Source organism: Octopus sinensis, linkage group LG12, assembly GCF_006345805.1.
Source record: "Octopus sinensis linkage group LG12, ASM634580v1, whole genome shotgun sequence".
Classification (NCBI taxonomy): Eukaryota; Metazoa; Mollusca; class Cephalopoda; order Octopoda; family Octopodidae; genus Octopus; species Octopus sinensis.
Genome location: NC_043008.1, coordinates 37263774 through 37283865, shown reverse-complemented (window position 1 = coordinate 37283865; position 20092 = coordinate 37263774).

The following is a 20092-nucleotide window of genomic DNA, read 5'->3' as shown; positions in this document are numbered from 1 at the left end:
TGCATTCATGTGCATGTATGCTTGCACTAATGCATTTACACACTGATGCCCACATATAAACATGTTTTCATGCATGCACATTCCTATACATTCATGTAAATGTAATTGCTTTTTCATGCCTCAAAGGACTTCTAAGAGATGGTGCTTAGCTTTAATTTCATGGCATTAAAGAGATGAGCTAATGTGCCCCTGATGAGGATGCCCCCACAGCAAATATTCTGAAATAAGCTGGTGGTACCCCTTCCCATCATTCATGCGAGCTGAGGTAATGTAGAATATAGTGTACTGTCAAGGATCATAAGGGACCCGCAGAAGATTTTTGGGTTTTTTCCATCAACTATGCATGTCTTTCACCATCAGAGTTCAGGATGGGTACATCACCGCATGAACTCCAAGTCACACTGGCCGGTTATTCAAGCTTCATGCATGATGTGATGGTAAAGTTTTTCATATCTTATGTCATATTGAAATCTGCCTTTTTGATACTGTCAGTATGTATGACAAAGAAATGAGAAATTAAAAATTCAGTACAAACTTGGAGACCAATCCACACTTGCCCATATTTTAAAAAAATGAACCTAAACCCTTTGCCATTTCTCCTTCTTCTTCCTAAACATCCAAGGTCTCTACAACCTAGTCCTCACATGCATTAAGTGCAGAATTACCTCTGACCGCTTTAAACAAACAAGACCACTGACTCCTAAATTGTCCTTCCCATTACTCTTTAACATTGCACCACAGAATATACACCTACATTCTCCCAGCTCATTCATCTCTGATTCTCTACCAAAATATACTTCAACACTTGGAAGCGCATTCCAAAGAAAGCTGACTTACATCCCATTGCTCTCAGTTCTGATGTCTCAAAAGTAACGGAAACACTCATTCCCAATGACATTCTCCAACATCTTGGAACTACCTTTCTCCTCGGTGACCATCAATATGGCTCCCATAGATACAGATTTCTCCATGTCACTTACCTGTGGGCCCTCACATTAGAAACATTTAGTGACAGGAATGCTGATGCTTTAGACAGTAGCAAAGCCTTCAACCATATCTGTATAAAACTTTTGTCAAATCTCATATCAAAACTTCCTACCTTTAGGCGCCACCTATTTTTCATCTCTTGGATTAGCAGCTTCCTTTCAGAACACACCATTGTCTTATGTATTGACAGAGTTCTTTCTGATCCACTTTAATCTGATCTTCCCCAAGGTTTGTCCTGGTTTGTCCTTGACTCATTTCCTCCACTACATCGATGATCTACTTGCTGTTGCATCCATCAATGTTCACGCTTATGCAGGTGAAATGAACTTTCATTCATCCCTTATCTGTGAGCAGCTTAGACACACCCAATCAAATTTGTTTTGATTCTATAAGCAAAGAACTAGAGAATATCTGTCAGTGGGGACATGCCAAACTTGTCCCTATGAACAACACATCTCAAGTACTATCCATTTCAAGAAAGCACCATTGCCCTAAACCTCTTCCAAATGGAGCACTCCCAGTCACTCCAAATGTTGGGTTTCCCTATCACTGAAGAACTCTCCTAGCAAAGGTACATACTTAGTTTCTCAAAGGCATGCCCTTTTCTTTGAGACAAGAAAATATTTCAACCCTAACAGTTGCTTGCACTCTACAAAGCTCAAGAATGACCCACAATCAAATACTCCACCAACCTCTCGGAAGGTCCTGCTGCCAAGCACACAGGCATCCTGGACATTGATGGTGAAACACATGCATAGTTGATGGAGGAAAGCCAAAAATCTTCTGGGGTTTCTTATGATCCTTGACAGTACACTATATTCTACATTGCCTCAGCTCACATGATTGATGGGAAGAGGCACCACCAGCTTATTTCAGAATATATGCGGTGAGGGTATCTTGCCAGGGACAGATTAGCTCATCTATTTAATGCCATGAAATTAAAGCTAAACACCATCTCTTAAAAGCCCTTTGAGGCATAAAAAAGCAATTACATTTACATGAATGTATAGGAATGTGCATGCATGAAAACATGTTTATATGTGGGCACCAGTGTGTAAATGCATTAGTGTATGTATTTCTATGCACCCATACCACATGTGCATGCATGTGCATGATAAAATACCTTCATTTACACAGGAAAGTGCATAAATTTACAAGCATGTATATGTATGCATGTGCCCATTCAAATCTGCATGAATGTTTGAAAACCAGCTTGAATATGAATGTGTATGTGTGTGTGTGATTTGCAGTTTTGTGTGTGTATTAGCATATTAATATAGAAACAGATTACAATATACAAGATAGGAAATAATCTGTAAATCTGCTTGGTACCAAAGCATCAATAAATTTTATTGGAATATATCATTAAAAACTAATTAATTGGTTCAATGTTCTATGTAATAAACAACATCAACTTGCTAAATGTGCCACAAGACACATTGCGAGCCAACAAGCATGTCTCAACATGGTCATTCAAAATACTAGAAACAGTAAGCAAATCTCCCTCAAATCACATACCTAAATTCTTAAAACATGAAGAATGCATCAAGAAATGTATTACTAGATATTCTATACCCGTAAAAAAAAAAGGTGCAATGGTTATTGATGGAATGTCTTTGATCATAGATCTATTTCATAAGGACTGACCTAGGGCTAAACTATAGCGTTAATATTCTCCAAGACACATTTGAATTTCAAATACAAAAAGCAGTTACAAAATACAAGAACTCGTTACAATTTGTACTTAATCGTGCTATCAATGTTCATGGATGTATTGAGAGTAGGGTAGATAGATAGGTAGATAAGGAAAGGTAAAAAACAATATATATATATATAAATATTAAATAAATAAGATTTATCGTCATCATCATCAGCAGGAGCAGCATCTAATATTTGTGTTTCTTGCTTGTATTGGTCGAACAGTTTGACAGAATCCAATGGCCCTAAAGACTGCATCATGCTCCACTGTCTTCTTATGTATGGTTTCCACAGTTTGATGCCCTTGCTAATGTCAACCACTTCTCAACATGTACTGGGCACATTTTTCGTGCCAGCACCACTTGTGAGGTTTCTATGCAGCTTACAAGACTATAAACTCAGAGAAGAGAGGAGGAACTTCACACTAGGAGGATGAAGTATAGACAGGAGAAAGATATGAGAATAAGGACCAGAATCGAATGGGGTTTCTTGCTGAAGAGGAGCCATATGATTACTCACATCTTAGAAGAGAAGGTGGAGGTCAGAGTTGGTAATGAGGTGTCAGATGGCCGTCAAGGTAAAGATATGTAGGATTGGATGGGGACAGAGCTTTGATAGTGTGTTTGTAAAGTATGGGGTGTTTGAGGGTGCAGAGCACAGCAAAATACAAATAATGATACAAGAGACTTGGAGACAAATGACAGATAACACAGTGGTGAGTAGGTGTTAGAGTGCAGGGGAAAGAGAGGCAGGTGCAATATATATATATATATATATATATATATGTGTGTATATATATATATATTATATATATATATATATATATATATCATCATCATCGTGGTTTGACAGGAGCTGGTAAGCAAGAAGACTACACCTTGCTCCACTGTCTGCTTTGACATGGCTTTTGTGGCTGGATGCACTTCTTAATGCCAACCACTTTACAGAGAGGATTGCGTGTTTTTTATGTGCCACCAGTACCAGCAAGGTCACCAAGTATATATATACATCTGTGTGCGTATGTGCATGTGTGTGTATGTATGCATGTATACATATATATATATAAATATATATATATCTGTAGGGAGAATTCACAAAAAAACAAGACGAAGACAGGTGGTGTAGACAACAAACAGATGTATTAGTTTAACGCTCAGGAATTGAAAACGTCTTTAACGTTTCGAGCCTATACTCTTTCATACAAAGGAACACAGAAAGAAACAAGGAGAGAAAATAAAGAATGTGTAGTGGCTAGCGATCTATCATGGCAAATGCTAGACAGAAAGGTCACACAGGAGAGCTAGGAAAAATGGGAGATAATAAAGTAGTGGTGATCCCAAAACGAAGGTGTGTATGCCTGTGTATAAGAGAGTATGTATGTGCGTGTGGAAGAGGGCTGGTGACCTTGACATGTGCATGTGTGGAGATGTGGGGCTGGGAAGTGGTCAGTGCTAGTGTGTGCATGGTGATGTGATGTGTTGTGTGGTGTGATGGTGTTGGGAGGTGGGGGAAGTGAGACTGGGGAAAGCAAGGGTGGAGTGTGGGTTACGCTGAGAGTGCGGTAGAGATGGGTTATGTGGGTAAGCAGAGGGTGGGGTAGAAGTGGGGTATGTGGGAGTGGGTGTAAGGGATGGGGTGGGGTGGGAAGGAAACGAAGGTTGGGTTGGAATGTGTAGGGGTGGGTGGGGGTTACGAGGGATGGAAAGAGAAGGTGGGTAGGAATGAAGAGAAGAGAAGAGAGTAGGAGTGAAGAGAAGTAGGAGTCAGAGCAAGAGAGGAGAGGTGGGTGGGAGGAAGTAGGTGTGAGGGGGAGAGAGGCGAGGGGAGGAGTTTAGATGAAGAAGGGAGGAGAGTTGAGCCCATGTGGTGCAAAGGAGTGAAGAGAGACGATTAATCCCTGTTCATGGTTCGAACGAGAGTTCGGATGGCCCCTGTGCAAGGACAAGCCGAACGCGGACAGGTGTTGTAAAGAGTGACCGACAGAGTGGAAATGGCACGAGACTGAGGTGTCATTGCCGAATCGGATGTCTCGGAGGTGTTCCATGAACTGGTCAGCCAAGCGGCGTCCTGTTTGCCCGATGTATAGAGAAGGGCAGAGGGAGCAGGAGATGCAGTAGATGACATTGGTAGAAGTGCAGGTGAAGGAGGCGGTGATGTGATAGAGTCGATGATGGGTGCTGGTGAGGATGGTGGTACTGGAGAGGTAAGGGCAAGTGTGGCTGCGTGGACAGGAGCAGGGGAACGAGCCAGCTTGGGAGGTTGGGTTAGGGAAGAAGCTGTGAGCCAAGAGGTGGGGATATCCATGTAGGATGAAGTGTCGAGACATGAGTCGAGACTGAGTCTCAAAGTCATGGTCATCACTACAGAACCTGCGTAGACGAAGCAATTGGGAATAGGGGATTGAAAAGTTGGTGTGTTTAGGATGGGAGGAGAAGTTGAGGTATGAGTGTGAGTCTGTGTTTGTAGTGGATGGAGGTGTTGAAAGTGGAGTGATGAATGCTGACCGAAATGTCAAGAAAGGAGACACAGGTGTCAGAGATAGTGCAGGAGAAGTGGAGGGCATGGAAAGATTTGACAAAAGAGAAGAAGGAGACTAGATGTTCATGGGAGAGTGAGGTCGCACCGATACAGTCGTCAATATAACGGCCTTGTAGTTCGGGAGTGGGACCAGTGAAACTTGAGAATATTTGGGCTTCAACATAACCAACGAACAGGTTCACATAGTTAGGGACCATTCTCGTTCCCATGGCGACTCCCGAGACACTGCTGGTAGAAATCACCAGTGAACAAGAAGTAGTTGAGTGAGAGCAAAAAATATATAAAATAAAAGAAGGAAAATGCTCAGTTTACATAATTCTAATGTATTTTAAATGAGAAAGTATTGTGGTTGTTGACCGGTTTTGCTTTTGCTAATGAGGACATTGGAATTATTGTAATTACGTATTTTCTTAAGAAGATTTTAGTCAATGTTCTTGTATGAAAGTTTGTGAATCAATCAACAAGTAGAAAAATCTAAGAAGTAACTGGTAATAGTTATTACTCTTACTACTATTTCCTACAAGTGGAATGGAAATTGCCACCGAAACCTACCACAAATACACTGGATGAAATTACCAACGATAACATGTTGAAGGAATTAAATGAAATTAACTCAAATCTGGTTATTCTAATTAACAAAATCGATGGATTAAATTACTACACCTGAGAAGCTACTGAAAATGAACAGAGAAGACAATTTACAGAGAAAGTTAGTCATAATTTGAACAAACTATGCACAACATTGCACTCAATTTTTACAAACAATTTTGAAAAAGAATCATCACCAAAATACGAAAATCTTAATGAAAATGTACCAATGTCAGCGAATTTAATTAAATACCGCATTAACCATATTTGGACCAGAAACCTAAACGCTAGAAAATTTATTTTTTGGAACATGATAAAAAATAATGATAAGGCAGAAGTATATGAAAAATGGATGAGTACAACACAATTCTCCCACAGAAACTACAAATCAAACCAATCTCAGAAGAGCTCAAACAACAAAGACAACTTAGGGAGAAATTAGCACTAGAGAAAATGAAAACAGAAATTGATTTATTTAAACTTTGAGCATCAAATAATAAACAAAAATATAAAACCATCGACGAAGAAATGCATACCAATCTCACTAAACATGCTAACGAACAACTTTTGGAAAGTGGTATCAAACTATGGAACGAGGGCTGTGAGTTGGAAGAAATAAATTCCTTCCAGTGGTAGGAAAACAGTTTAATTTCTTCCTTAGCTATGAAACTCAGTAGTTTAAAAGAGAATACAGTTCAGATAACGGATCTGGTTAAACTGATTCACAAAATACGCATTTTTTAAAAGGAAGTGAAAAATCTGAAAATTGGCTAAAATAATGCACTTTTCTAGTCTTATTGGTATGAAGATATGATGTGCAGAGAAAAAAATTGGAGGAAAAAGTTACAGGGGTTTAAAAAACGAACAAATTGAGTATTTTTAGTGAATAGCGAGACAGAAATTTTCAACATTTAGCAGAGCGGTATCAACCTTCAGGTTGTACCCTGTGAAATTTGTAGTTTAGCATCTGTGAAATGACCTATTCATTGTAGGTTTCTTAATAAACAGAAATACCTAATAAAATAAACACGTATCCTCTTACTATTTCTTTTGTCTCTTCATTGATCGTATGTTTTTATCATTTTATTAATTTGTTATAGTAATATATTTGTCTGCATGTGTTTATTTTATGTGTATTTCAGTATTATGTATACCTGTCATGTATTTGTGTGCATCATTAATATATAAGTGCATGTGTGTGTGTGAAAAGGGGGCATCTGTCTTCAAAACTCCAAAGTTGAGTAACGTTTTCATACTTGGATTTGTAAACTACGATAAGAATAACTGGTCAACAAAGAATTTGATCCAAGAAAAAGAATACCTGTATGAAAAATATATGAAATGAAAAATATGTAAAAATACTGACACGCAGAAAAAGCACAGAAAAATACTAACACAGAGAAGCAGAGAAAAAACAGGAAATATACTAACACAGAAAAATTAAAATAGATCATGTGGGTGAAAAGAATCTTGTGTGAAGAATTGACACAGTACAACATGCAGCACAGACATGGATGAAGTAAAAGACAACACTGCGTATGGTTATCATGATAACAAGATGCTAATGCCACGCTGTTTGCTGATTGGCTAAAATTACCCAAATTTCCCAAAGTTAGTTCTAAATAACATCAGATTCTTTCATTTATGAGATAAAGTAATTGGTTGTTCGTAATCAAAATTCAGATTTGCATCGATATACCAAAATTGAAAGCAATCCGAGCAAAATTAAAGGTGGTTCAATTTGCGAAGGAAACTTAAGTAGATCCCAGATAACCCCTTCCTGAAAAAATCTGGAACAACTACACAGGCAGAAATGAATAAACATCCAGCTAGATCAAATTATAAACATCTAAAAGAACTCAAATACACAAAACTAACTTCTCACTTGGAAGTAAGCCGTTCTCAAACTATGAATAGGGCAACTCAAAGATAAGGAATACTAGAAGAAATCAACCTAGAGTTAGCAGTAATTATTTCTCCCCAGCAGTTAGAAATATACAGAGGACTACTTCTATCCCTCAACAAAGAAACTCGGCCTACAGAAGAAACTTGACCTTCATCTCCGGGCATGCTTTGGTTAACCTCCTAAGGGAGGTTAACCAAAGTATGCCTGGATATGAAGGTGCCTGATGTGATACCTTTTCCGCGTGTCTTCCATATCACCTCTTTTGCCATAGCTATTATGGCTAGAAAGCAGAATTTCTCTTCTTCTTTTAGAGAAGGCGGTTGAACGATCTCAATAAACTACTTGGCTGACAGCTGTACTCTTCCCAGCTGTGACAATACACATTCAGTAGAAACTCACAGGTCCAAGAGACTCGGACACTGCATGATTGCATGCAGAACAGTATTCTTGCTCTGCCTGCAATGTGGGCACATAGGCGAAACCAAGATGCTGTGCCATGTGAGTTTATCCCGAACTGGCAAGACACTTCAGAAGCACAGCCAAGCCAGGGACCTCTGAAAGTTGTCGATAGGTCCCGAGCCAAAAGTTCTTGGATGCAGATTGGCAAGTTGTCTTTCATTGAAACCCAGAGTCTCCCCCAGGCTATCATCACACTTGCCTCTCTGCCAGCCCTTATAGCAAACCGAGGTAGTAACCCCTCCACTGGCATTGCTCATTCCAGAGAGAAGCACGAGCACCTGGCGACACTGCTTGCCAAGCTCACAGCCTTGGTCTACACCTGATCCAGCATTCCAGTTCATCAAAAGAGGTGAATCTGGGAAATATCTCATCAACTAATGGAAACCACACCCACTCACAGTCCAGGGAGAGCCAGAGATGCTTCAGCCTCAGTGCATGCCTGCGCATCTTTAGCCATGGTATCCCTATCGCACCCTTTAGCAGCTGTTCGCAGCAAACAGAGCACCTCACAAGAGGCCACCTACCCTCCCACAAGAAGTGTAAGAGCATGCGTTCCAACTTGTTTAGCCATGAATTGGGGCATGACACAACAGTTAGGCAGTAGGTAATGACAGATGCGATAAACACATTTGCCACCTCCACCTTCCCTTTCATGTATAGCCTCTGCCCAGACCAGGTCTGGGTTATGGAAGCCACCCTGCCCGTAACCTCGCTCCAATTCATCTCTATCTAGAGGTCATGTTTATGTCCTTACAAGCACCTTCTATGCATCTTATTCTGTAAACTACATTTCGAGTTCTACAGTTAATGCCAGGGCTAATCCTACATACCATGCAGTTATCATTGGTGCATATGGTATTCTTAAAGGGGTACGTCCTACATAGTTGTGATCTGACGGAGTTCCCTGGCTTTTCAACAATTTTAATGTTGAGTTTGGTCTCCTTCAAAGCTGCTGTTTTTAAGTGATCTAAATTAAAACTTTCCATCAAAGTTCCATTTCAATTCATGCTCTAAAAACCAGCTTAATAATGGCAAACTTCTTTTACAATGTTCCTTATTATGTTTTTGAGAATTAATTGAAACAAAAACAGACTATTTTAACAGAAGTATGATAAGAAAAGAATTCATTTACACTCATCATTTGCCATTAGTGCCACTGTACATCTTTCAATACACACCTGCAGCATTCTAATGTATATCTACATTTCTGGTGTCTGCATGAATTTCAACTCACTGATCAACAGTTAAACCTATCTTTCCAGCTGTATAGGAAAAGAAACGATGTGTTTATGGCGAATGTTATTCAGTTTTCAAAAACTTTTACCATGATTTGCACAGAGCTACACTTCAGTATACTCACCTCTTATGTGTGACCTCTGTCCTATGTTAGTACGTGTACTGAGATTTTGGATGCACCAAATATTTTAAATCACTATTTCAAATTCACAGAACAATGAAGATTTGGCTGATTTTTCAGCAGGTGTTCAGACTAAATATTGAAATCTTTATTATATCACACAGAAGCAGAAAATGTGTGAAAATAAAACAGGAAACTAAATAAATAATAATAAAATGAAGTAGGATATAAAATAAAGCTATTTATTCTTTCAAACTAACTTAAAAAGGAAAAAAACCCAGAGAAACTAAAAGTTAGTCGTAGTAAAAGATACTTAACTTCATGCCATTATGAAATAGCTACTTTATAACTTGTTCTAAATTTTGCCAAGAAAGTAAGGATAATTGCATAGCTGAGTGGTTAAGCTCTTCATTTCTCTGCTACTTTATTTGGGCTCAGTTCCATTGCATGGCACCTTGGACAAGAATCTTTTACTACTATAGCCCTGCAGCCTTGTCAGTGGATTTGTTAGACAAGAACTGAAAGACACCTGCCATATCTCTTTTTACCTGTTACCTATTTCATTCATTGGACTGCAGTCACACTAGGACACTGTATTGAAGGGTTTAGTCAAGCAAATCAACACTAGTGTTTGTTTTAAACCTGGTATGTATTCTATCAATCTCTTTTGCCAAACTACTAAGTTACAGGGATGTAAAGAATCCAACAAGTAGTGGTGGAAGACAAACAAATACACAAAGACGCAAACATAGTTACACACACACACACACACACACACACACACACACACACATATTATATATTATATAAAATCTGTTCTGTGTGTGTGTGTCTTCTAGGATCTCGGGCATCCTCCATCTGATTGTGCTCAAATTTAATGTAGATACCGATGGTATCAGGGCGTGTATAAGTCTTGAAAAAATTACAAAAATCGATTCCAGGTGAGAATGTGATCGATAAAGCCGTGGGAACGTGCATTTGAATGCGCAAGTACATCAGCTGTTGTGATTGATACTACATGTATGCGAGAAAAATGCAGTTTGCACAAAAAAAGCTGGCTGGCTTGAAATAATGCCACAAAATGCAGTATATTTAAGAGACCAAAAAAGTAAGATGCAAAAAAGATATTTTCTTCACATTTGGCATGAAAGAAGGAAAGACTATTTGGTTTCTCAAGAAGTTTTTTTTTTTTGCCTTAACTTCGTTTAACAAAACCAAACATTTTATTGAAATTAAGGCATGCTTAATTATTTTTTAATAAAAAGAAAACATGTTTCTTTCCTGTCAAGCTTACTGTTTAAACCATGTTTGTGTTCTCAACAACCTTATCATTACTGGTACTTTAAACTCTTCGGTTGCATATTTGTGTGAATAAAATCGTTTTTCTTTGGAATAGAAAAGAAGTTTATCTTTATTTCTTCTTTTGCTGGTGTCTCAAATTTAGGTTAAATCAGTGTTTCTCAAAGGGGAGGCCTATGGGACAGTCAGACAAGTTCTTTTGAGAAAATTTGGTTTAAATGTTTGACAACTCAGTACCATCCATTGGACAGGGAGCGTTTTGCTTGTATATATATATATATAAAGTTAATCCAAACAAGAAAGCACAAAAAAACACAACAACGCGAGGATGTGGAACAAATATAGCATTATTGGACGCTCAGGTAAGAAGGAAAGAAGGAGGGTTTAACGTTTCGAGCGGAGCTCTTCGTCGGAAACATAGGAGAAGGAAAGATCCAGAGAAGGGAATACAGAGAAAAGAAATCGCCAACAGTACACACGAGGTCACAGTTTATATATATATATATATATATATATATTAAAAATGAATTTCAATCTTGCTTGCTTGCTTGCAATATTACACAGCCAAACCAGCACATAATTGGAAAATAATTTGAAAGTAAAATTCCCCTGAAATGTAAACACAAACAGAATAAAACAGATTTCACGTAAATCGGACCAGTGGTTCTTGAGATATTGTGGGTTTTGGCAGTATAGATACCCAAAACGGTGCATAATGGGGAAATACTCCAAACCTTTTAATTAGACACATTAGTGACTTTAACTTGCCAACGAAAAAATATGAGTTGTTTTCTACAGTAAATGTTTCTATTTTCGCTTTCATTAAAAACAGTATTTTAATCATTCAGAAATATCTTAAAGTGAATGTGATTTCAAAAATGTAAGTTGTTTATACAGTAAGTATTTATATTTTAGCTTTATTTAAACAGACAATATGTTAATCATTATCATCATCATCATTTAACGTTTGCTTTCCATACTGGGTTGGACGGTTTAACTGAGGACTGACAAGCCAGGAGGCTACACCAGGCTCCAATCTGATCTGGCAGAGTTTCTACAGCTGGATGCCCTTCCTAACACCAACCACTCTGAGAGTATAGTGGGTGCTTTTTACATTCCTCCAGCACGATGGCCAGTCCAGCAGCAGTGGCTTCAACCATGCTTAAATGGTGCTTTTACATGCCACTGGTATGGGTCCCAGTCAGGCAGAACTGGCATTGACCACAAAAACGCTTTCATGTGACTCAACAGCATATTGCCTGAAAATTGAAGGGTACTCTTAAATGGGCTGGTTATGTGACACTGGCATAAGCTACAGCTACGATCTTACTTGGCTTGCCAGATCTTCTCAAGCATAGCATATCTCGCTTGCCATTGCTTCTGTGAGACCCAACACTTGAAGGTCATTCTTCACCACCTCATCCCACTGCCTCATTCTAGGTCTACATCTTCCACAGGATACTGCCACTGTTAGGGTGTGAAACTTCTTTACATAACTCTCCTCATCCATCTGTAACACATGACCATACCAGCGCAGTTGTCTCTCTTATACACCACATCTGATGCTTCTTATGTCCACCTTTTCTCTCAGGGTGCTTACACTCTGTCACATATGCACACTGACATTACACATCCAGCAGAGCATGCTAGTTTTATATCTTTCAAGGCTACACATGTCCTCAGCAGTCACAGCCCATGTCTCACTGCATGTAGTATGGCTGTTTGCACACATGCATCATACAGTCTGCCTTTCATTCTGTACGAGAGGCCCTTTGTTACCAACAGAGACAGGAGCTCTCTGAACTTTGCCCAGGCTATTCTTATTCTAGCAGCTATGCTCCCAGAGCATCCATCCCCACTACTGACTTGGTCATCTAGGTTATGGAAGTATTTAACTACTTCTAGTTTTTCTCCCTGGCATGTGATGGAAGCTGTTTTCTGCATATTTTCAGTGTTCATTGCCCCTGTGTATCTGCCACATACAAAAACTATCTTCTCAGTTAACCTTCCTTTGATATTGCTGCACCTCTTATGTGACCATAGCTTACACTGGGTACATTTTATGGGGTTTCTACCTATGCCTTTTCTACAGATTAAGCAGGGCCATCTACCTGAAGAGATTTGTGGTTTGTCTGCCTTCATACTTACTAAGGCTTTGGTTTTTGCTAGATTAAGTTTGGCTCCCATGGGCAGCCTGTCTTGAATTCCTCTGTTATTGCCTAGAGAACTATGATGAATAAGAGGGGGCTGAGAACTGATCCTGGGTAACACTTACTTCTAGCTGGAATTCTTCATTGTACTCATTGCCAACCCTCACCTTACTAACAGCATCTCTGTGCAGGGCTTGCACAGCTCTCACTAACCACTCATCTATCCATAGTTTCCACATTGACTACCAGATAAGGGATCGGGGGATCCTGTCAAAGGCTTTCTCCATGTGAATGAAAGTCAAGTACAGAGGTTTATCTTTTGCTAAGAATTTCTCCTGTAGCTGTCTTACCAAAAACATAGCATCAGTGGTACTTCTCTCTGGCACAAATCCAAACTGCATCTCATCTAAACTAATTCTCCTCCTAATTAGTTGGGCTATGACACACTCCATAACAATTTGATACCTCTGTAATTATTCAAATCTAATGCATCACCTTCATTTTTTTAGCAGTTGATTAAAGTGCTGCCACACCAGTCATTGGATATAACTCCTTTATATATCACCTGAAGGCATCATACCCAATGACTTGTGTGGCAAAATTATTTTCAAGCAAATACCATTACAAAAATTCTTTTTGGCATATTTTAAAATATTTTAAAGTGAAAATGACTTTAAACATGGTAAATATTTTGTAAAACATGCGTTCATAACCTTGGTGTGAAATAATTTTCTTCTATAAGTTTATTTCTAGTGCATTCAACATATCTCACCTCCAAAGATTTGGCTGCTATTTCTAGCACGCCTTGTTACCTACGTAACAGCTATTTGCAATAAAGGACCCGAAACAGCTGTTATATTGTAGCAGGGCATGCAAGAAATAGTAGCCATATCTTCCCTTTTCTGGGGAAGGGAGCCATTTACACGTGATTTTGATGTTGTATTCATTGAAAGCATGTGAAATAACCTCGGGAAAAAAATAAGCTCACGAAACAAAACTTCGTTGGTGGGAAACACAGAGTTTCCTGGAAACTCCAAGATCTCCACAACTCTTTCCCACTTTCTTTTCTAGAAGAAAGTGGCTTGTGGTGGGTTTGGAGGTGAGATACACTGAATGCACTTGAAAAATACCTGTAGAAAAAAATCGAAATGCACTTGAAAAATCCCTGTACAAACAGGTCCTTTATGAAATATTTACACAAGATCAGGACAGGCATGCAAATAGAAGGATCAATGAGATTGATAAAGCAAGAGCTGAGCATCTGGTGGAACAGAGGGAAAGAGACAAAAGCAGGAGACATCATGAATCGGATGCTCATGTGAATACAAATGGAATAAAACAATTTTTGCAAGATAAGCAGTATTTTTGGGGTACCTTTCTAAATAGCCAAACTGGCAAATGATTGGGAAAATGCTTTGAAAGTAAGGTACCATTGAAATGTGAATATAAATGGAATAACAAAAGTTTCACTTAAATCAGACCATGGATTCTTGTCTTACACTCGTACACCCTTCTATCTCAATTCAGGTTTGTAACCAGCCATGCTTGATTTCAACCTGGAATTTTAACATCAACAGGGATGAATGTATTATACTGGATTGAGGCCCCATTTCAGGTACTGTCAATGAGAGCTAGCTGAGTTTGGGGCTGATGTAAGGCAGGGTCATCATACCCCAAAATAATACTTGAGGTCATGACCCACAACCCCTAACCAAGTACTTGACTGTTAATCATTTTGTCACCTTGGAAAAGAAGAAAAGCAAAGTTAACCATGTGGGACTTAAACTCCTAACACAAAGTAACTTAGATAAATTTCTGCATGATATTAAGTCTACGTTAATGTATCTGCACCTGACCAATTTTACTATTAATAATATTTATTTTTAGCATAAGCAGGAAAGTAAAATTGGAGGTGGGGCAGATGGAAATAGAGATATATTCAATTATATTAATGCTGTCCCACTAGTACTTGATTGGAATTTTATTTTATTGATCCTGGATTGATGAAAGCAGGCTTTTAAATTAGAATATAAATAAACGTATCAAAATATTAAAAAGAAAACATTACTGATGCTCCACCGATTCTGTCTCCAACAGTTATTTTAATGTGAGTAAAACTGATTTCTAGCATTAGAACCTTGGCATAGATTTTTATTGAGAAAGTATATATGGTCAATTAAACTGACTAGTATATCTCTGGTTCTTGCCATTTTTGACCCCAGAAGGATAAAATGCGAAGTTCACTCAGTAGGATTTTGAACTCAGACTGTAAAGAATGTAAAGAAACATAACTAAACTCTGCAAGGTGTTTGTCCGACTTTCTACCAAGAGATATTTGAAAGAGTTATTTTTCAGGCTTCATGGTTTAATTATTCATAAATCATTACTTAGTTAAGATGGGTTTAATAAGATACTCTAATTTGTTAATTTCTGTTGTTTTTCTTTTTTCACAAATGCCACTATAACTAAACAGAAAGTAATATCTATCTATCTATCTATCTATCTATCTATCTATCTATCTATCTATCTATCTATCTATCTATCTGTCTGTCTGTCTGTCTGTCTGTCTGTCTGTCTGTCAGTCTGTCTGTCTGTCTGTCTGTCTATCTATCTACCTGTCTGTTTGTCTGTCTATCTATCTATCTACCTGTCTGTCTGTCTATCTATCTATCTATTGATTCATCGATAGATACATATATAGATATGTGGACAGATAGATAGATAGATAGATAGATAGATAGATAGATAGATACATACATACATACATACATACATACATACATAGATAGATAGATAGATAGATAGATAGATAGATAGATAGATAGATAGATAGGTAGATAGATAGATAGTTAGATAGATACATAAATTATCTTTACTTCATTGCCCACAGGGGGCTAAATGTAGAGGGGACAAACAAGGGCAAACAAAGGGATAAATCGATTACATCAACCCCAGTGCATAATGGGTACTTATGATTCTGCCAGCTCGCCACCTTTAATGGAGAGATAAATGGATAGATATAGTGAAAATGTTCAATAAAAAATTGCATCTGGTGAATTGTTGTAACAAATATAAAAAGAAGGAAAATGAACAAATTTTATGTTAGACAAACTATCTATAGATAGTTTGTTCAACATAATATTTTATGAAATAAAATGCTTTAATAGTCAACCGGTTTCACTTATGCTAATCATGAGTTAGCGATAATGTTACAGATATATGTGTGTGAGCCTGTGAGTGTGTGTATATGTGCATGTGTGTGTGTGTGTGTGTGTAGGTATGTATATGTTATTTACATTCATATATCAATATTATCTGCACAGATTGTGTGTATAAGTAATATCTATATTATCTCTGTAAAAGGTAAAAGAAAACATGTCTATATTATATTGCATGTAAAACTGTCTGTCTCTAGCTACATATTCAATACTTTGGTACATTTTCCAAGCTTAAGCAACATTATATCTACTTGACTTATCCATATATCTTGCTTTGTATTGTTGCTATGTTCAAGAGTGAGGGGTAGACAACAGAAATGACATATTCAAGTATTTCTTGTTTATAAAAGAAAATAACTTCCTTTTATTTATAAATATCATTTTCTTTTTTTATTTTATTCTCATATTTCCTTTTACATTACATATTAAGATAAATAAATAGATTTACAAATTGAATTACCTTTCACATCAAAAGACAGTCAACATGTCCAGCTAAGTCGAGAATTTTTTTTTCCCCTCCATTTATTTATTTATTTATTTACTTTATCATATATCTGCACTGAAGTCTCTTACACCACCAAAATAACTATTGCTTCAGTTCGTGTTTGTCTTGTTTTTCAAAATAAATTTATGATACAGATCTATAAAATATAAAAGTGTGACAGACATTGGGCTGTGCATTAAGAAGCTTACTTCACAGCCACATGGTTCTGGGTTCAGTCCCACTGGGCAAGTGTCTGCTATTATAGCCTTGTACCAACTAAAGCCTTGTGAGTGGATTTGGTGGGCAGATGCTGAAAGAAGCCCATCATATATATGAGGGTGGGCTCAAAAGGTCATTAACTGATTGCAAGGGAGTGATTCAAGGGCTGTGAAATTTTGCAGCCATTAATCTTAACACTTATTAATAACTAAATTGTGTCTTACAGTTCTATATTTAAAAGATAAGAAATTATGTACATTATTTACATTTGACGGATATTTGTCCTCATCTCGTTTGTTGTTAACACGTTTTGGCTGATATACCCTCCAACCTTCATCAGGTGTCTTGGGGAAATTTCGAACCTGGGTTCTCATTTCTAAAGTATTTTTTGATGTTATTATCATGATTATTATTATTATTCAGGTCACTGTCTGGAATTGAACTCGGAATCTTGGGGTTATTAGCCCGTGCTCTTAACCACTATGCCATATGCCCATGGGTGTAGTGGTTAAGTGCACGGGCTACTAACCCCCCGCCCCCCCCCCCGTAAATTCCGAGTTTGATTTCAGGCTGTGACCTGAATAATAATAATAATAATAATAATAATAATAATAATAGTAATAATAATAATAATAATAATAATAATAATAATAATAATAATAATAATAATAATAATTACATTGAAAAATACCTTTGGAATGAGAACCCAGGTTCGAAATTTGTCCAAAACACCTGCTGAAGGCTGGAAAGTATACCAGCTGAAACATTGTGTTAACAACAAACATGGTGAGGACAAATATCCGTCAAATGTAAATAATGTAAATAATGTGCATTGTGTCTTCCCAAGTAAACTGACAACTGACCATTGAAAGAAGACTTCAAAAGTAACTAGTAGTGACTTCTCTTCAAAACGGACAAAATTTGGCATTATGCTGTTATCAAGTAACTACAGAAAAATGGTTTAGCCCTCAAGGATATTCATATTGACAGGGTTGACACATTAGAGGATGATGCTCCAGCTTTATCAACAGTGCAAAAGTGGGCAGCTGAATTTAGGAAGGAAAGCAGGAGTCTTGAATATGACTCAAGGTCTAGACGCCCTGAACTGCCACCACCAAGGAAAACATTGAGCATGATAACCACATGGTGATGGATGACAGGGGATTGACTATAAACAAAATAGCCAATGCTATTAGCATATCCTATAAGAGAATTGGAAATATATTCTGCACAATGAACTTGGCATGATGAAGGTTTCTGCATCTTCTGATACCTGATGAAAAGTGCACCAGGATGATTACATTACAGGAAAATCTGACACTATTTGAGTCAGATTCAGCTGGTTTTCTTGAATGTTCCCTAAACTACCATGAGTTAGGGTTATCACTTTGAGCCAGAGACAAAGAGAAAATCCATGCAGTGGAAACATCCCTCCTCACCTGCTCCAGAGAAGGCCAAAGTCATTTCATCTGTGAGGAAGGTGATGGCTTCACTTTTATGGGAAGCAAAAGGCACTGTGTTTATTGACTATCTTGAAAAGGGCCACCTCAACAGTGCAGAGTATTATGCCATCTTGCCAAGGCAGTTATGAAAAGCATCAAGACCAAACTCCCAGGAAAGCTTATAAAATTGGTCTTTTTTAATCAGGACAATGCTCCGCTACACAAATCATTGGTTTTAATGGCTGTTGTGCATGTTTGTGGTTTTGAATTGATTGATCACTTACCTTGTACTCCTGATTTGGCCCCATGTGACTATCATCAGTTCCCTAACATGAAAACACTCTTGGCTGGGAACCACATCACAGTGATGATGATGTCATGTCTGCTGCTGATAACTTTTTTGACAAACAGGATGAAAGATTTTTCACCAAGGTGATCCAAGAACTGCAACACCAATGGAAGAAGCGTGGGTGGGGACTACATTGAAAAATAATAGATATCACAAGGAGGATAGAGTGCATCAATGTGGATATTAAGCAGCACTGTCTCCCTATGCAGCAGTTTCCCAGTTTCTTTGATGTATATATTTGTCCCTGGATGGGACACCAGTCCATTGCTGGATTAACTCATTCTTACCAGTTGAGTGGACTGGAGCAATGTGAAATGAAGTGATTTGCTCAAGAACATAATGCATCTCTTGATCTAGAAACTGAAATCACAATCTTACGATCATGAGTCCAACACCCTAACCACTAAGTCATGTCCCGCCACACAACATTAATGTCATTGAAATGTAGGGTTTGGTGTACAGGTAAATATTCTATTTATTCAATGGGATGACAGGATGCATGGTTGTGCCTGCGGGTAGCAATGTATTTTTTTTTTCTATTATTTCAATTGTAGTTTATTGTTTAGGTTGTTTCTTTCACAAGAATTTCTTCCTGAATTCTAATTCTGCATTGAATGTGTCTTAATATTGCTGCAAGACATCATATAAAGAGCTATAGCACACATGCATACATCAGCATCATCATTATCATCATCTATGACAACACAATTTTAACATCCACTTGGCCATGCTTACATGTGTCAGATGCTGTTTATTGAAGCAGATTTTCTATAGCCAAATGCCCCTCTTTTCACCAACACTCACCTGTTTCCAAGCAAGATTAACAAAGTAATATTTACCCATGGTCAGACATCTTTTGGAAGAATATAATTTATATTTGTATTTAGACACTGGGAGTCAAACACATTCACACACATGTATAGATAGTTAGATATAGACATAGGGTTGACTACTTTCAGTTTCCATGTACCAAATTGATTCACAAGGCTTTGGTCAAATGGGGAGTGGAGTAGAAGAGCCAAGGTGCCTAGCTGTGGAACTGAATCCAAAGACATATGGTTCTGTAAGAAACTTCATAATCAAACAGCCATGTATTAAGATTAATTTAAAATAAAGTCTATAAACAAGTGTAGAAGGGTTGTTCCCCTTGAAAATTCAAACAAATTCAGTGTTGGCTTTTGGCACACACTAACAGTGCTTCTTTCTGTATTAAATATGCTTGCAACAGCTGACACATGATAACATTTATGGAATAAATTGCTATCAAGAAACTCAGAGTTTTGAATGCATAAGTCATTTAATAAATTTAATCTTCTGTTTCCAAGATATTGAAGTCTTCTTTTGATTCACCAGTATATAGGCACATACATGCTTACATACATACATACATACATACAT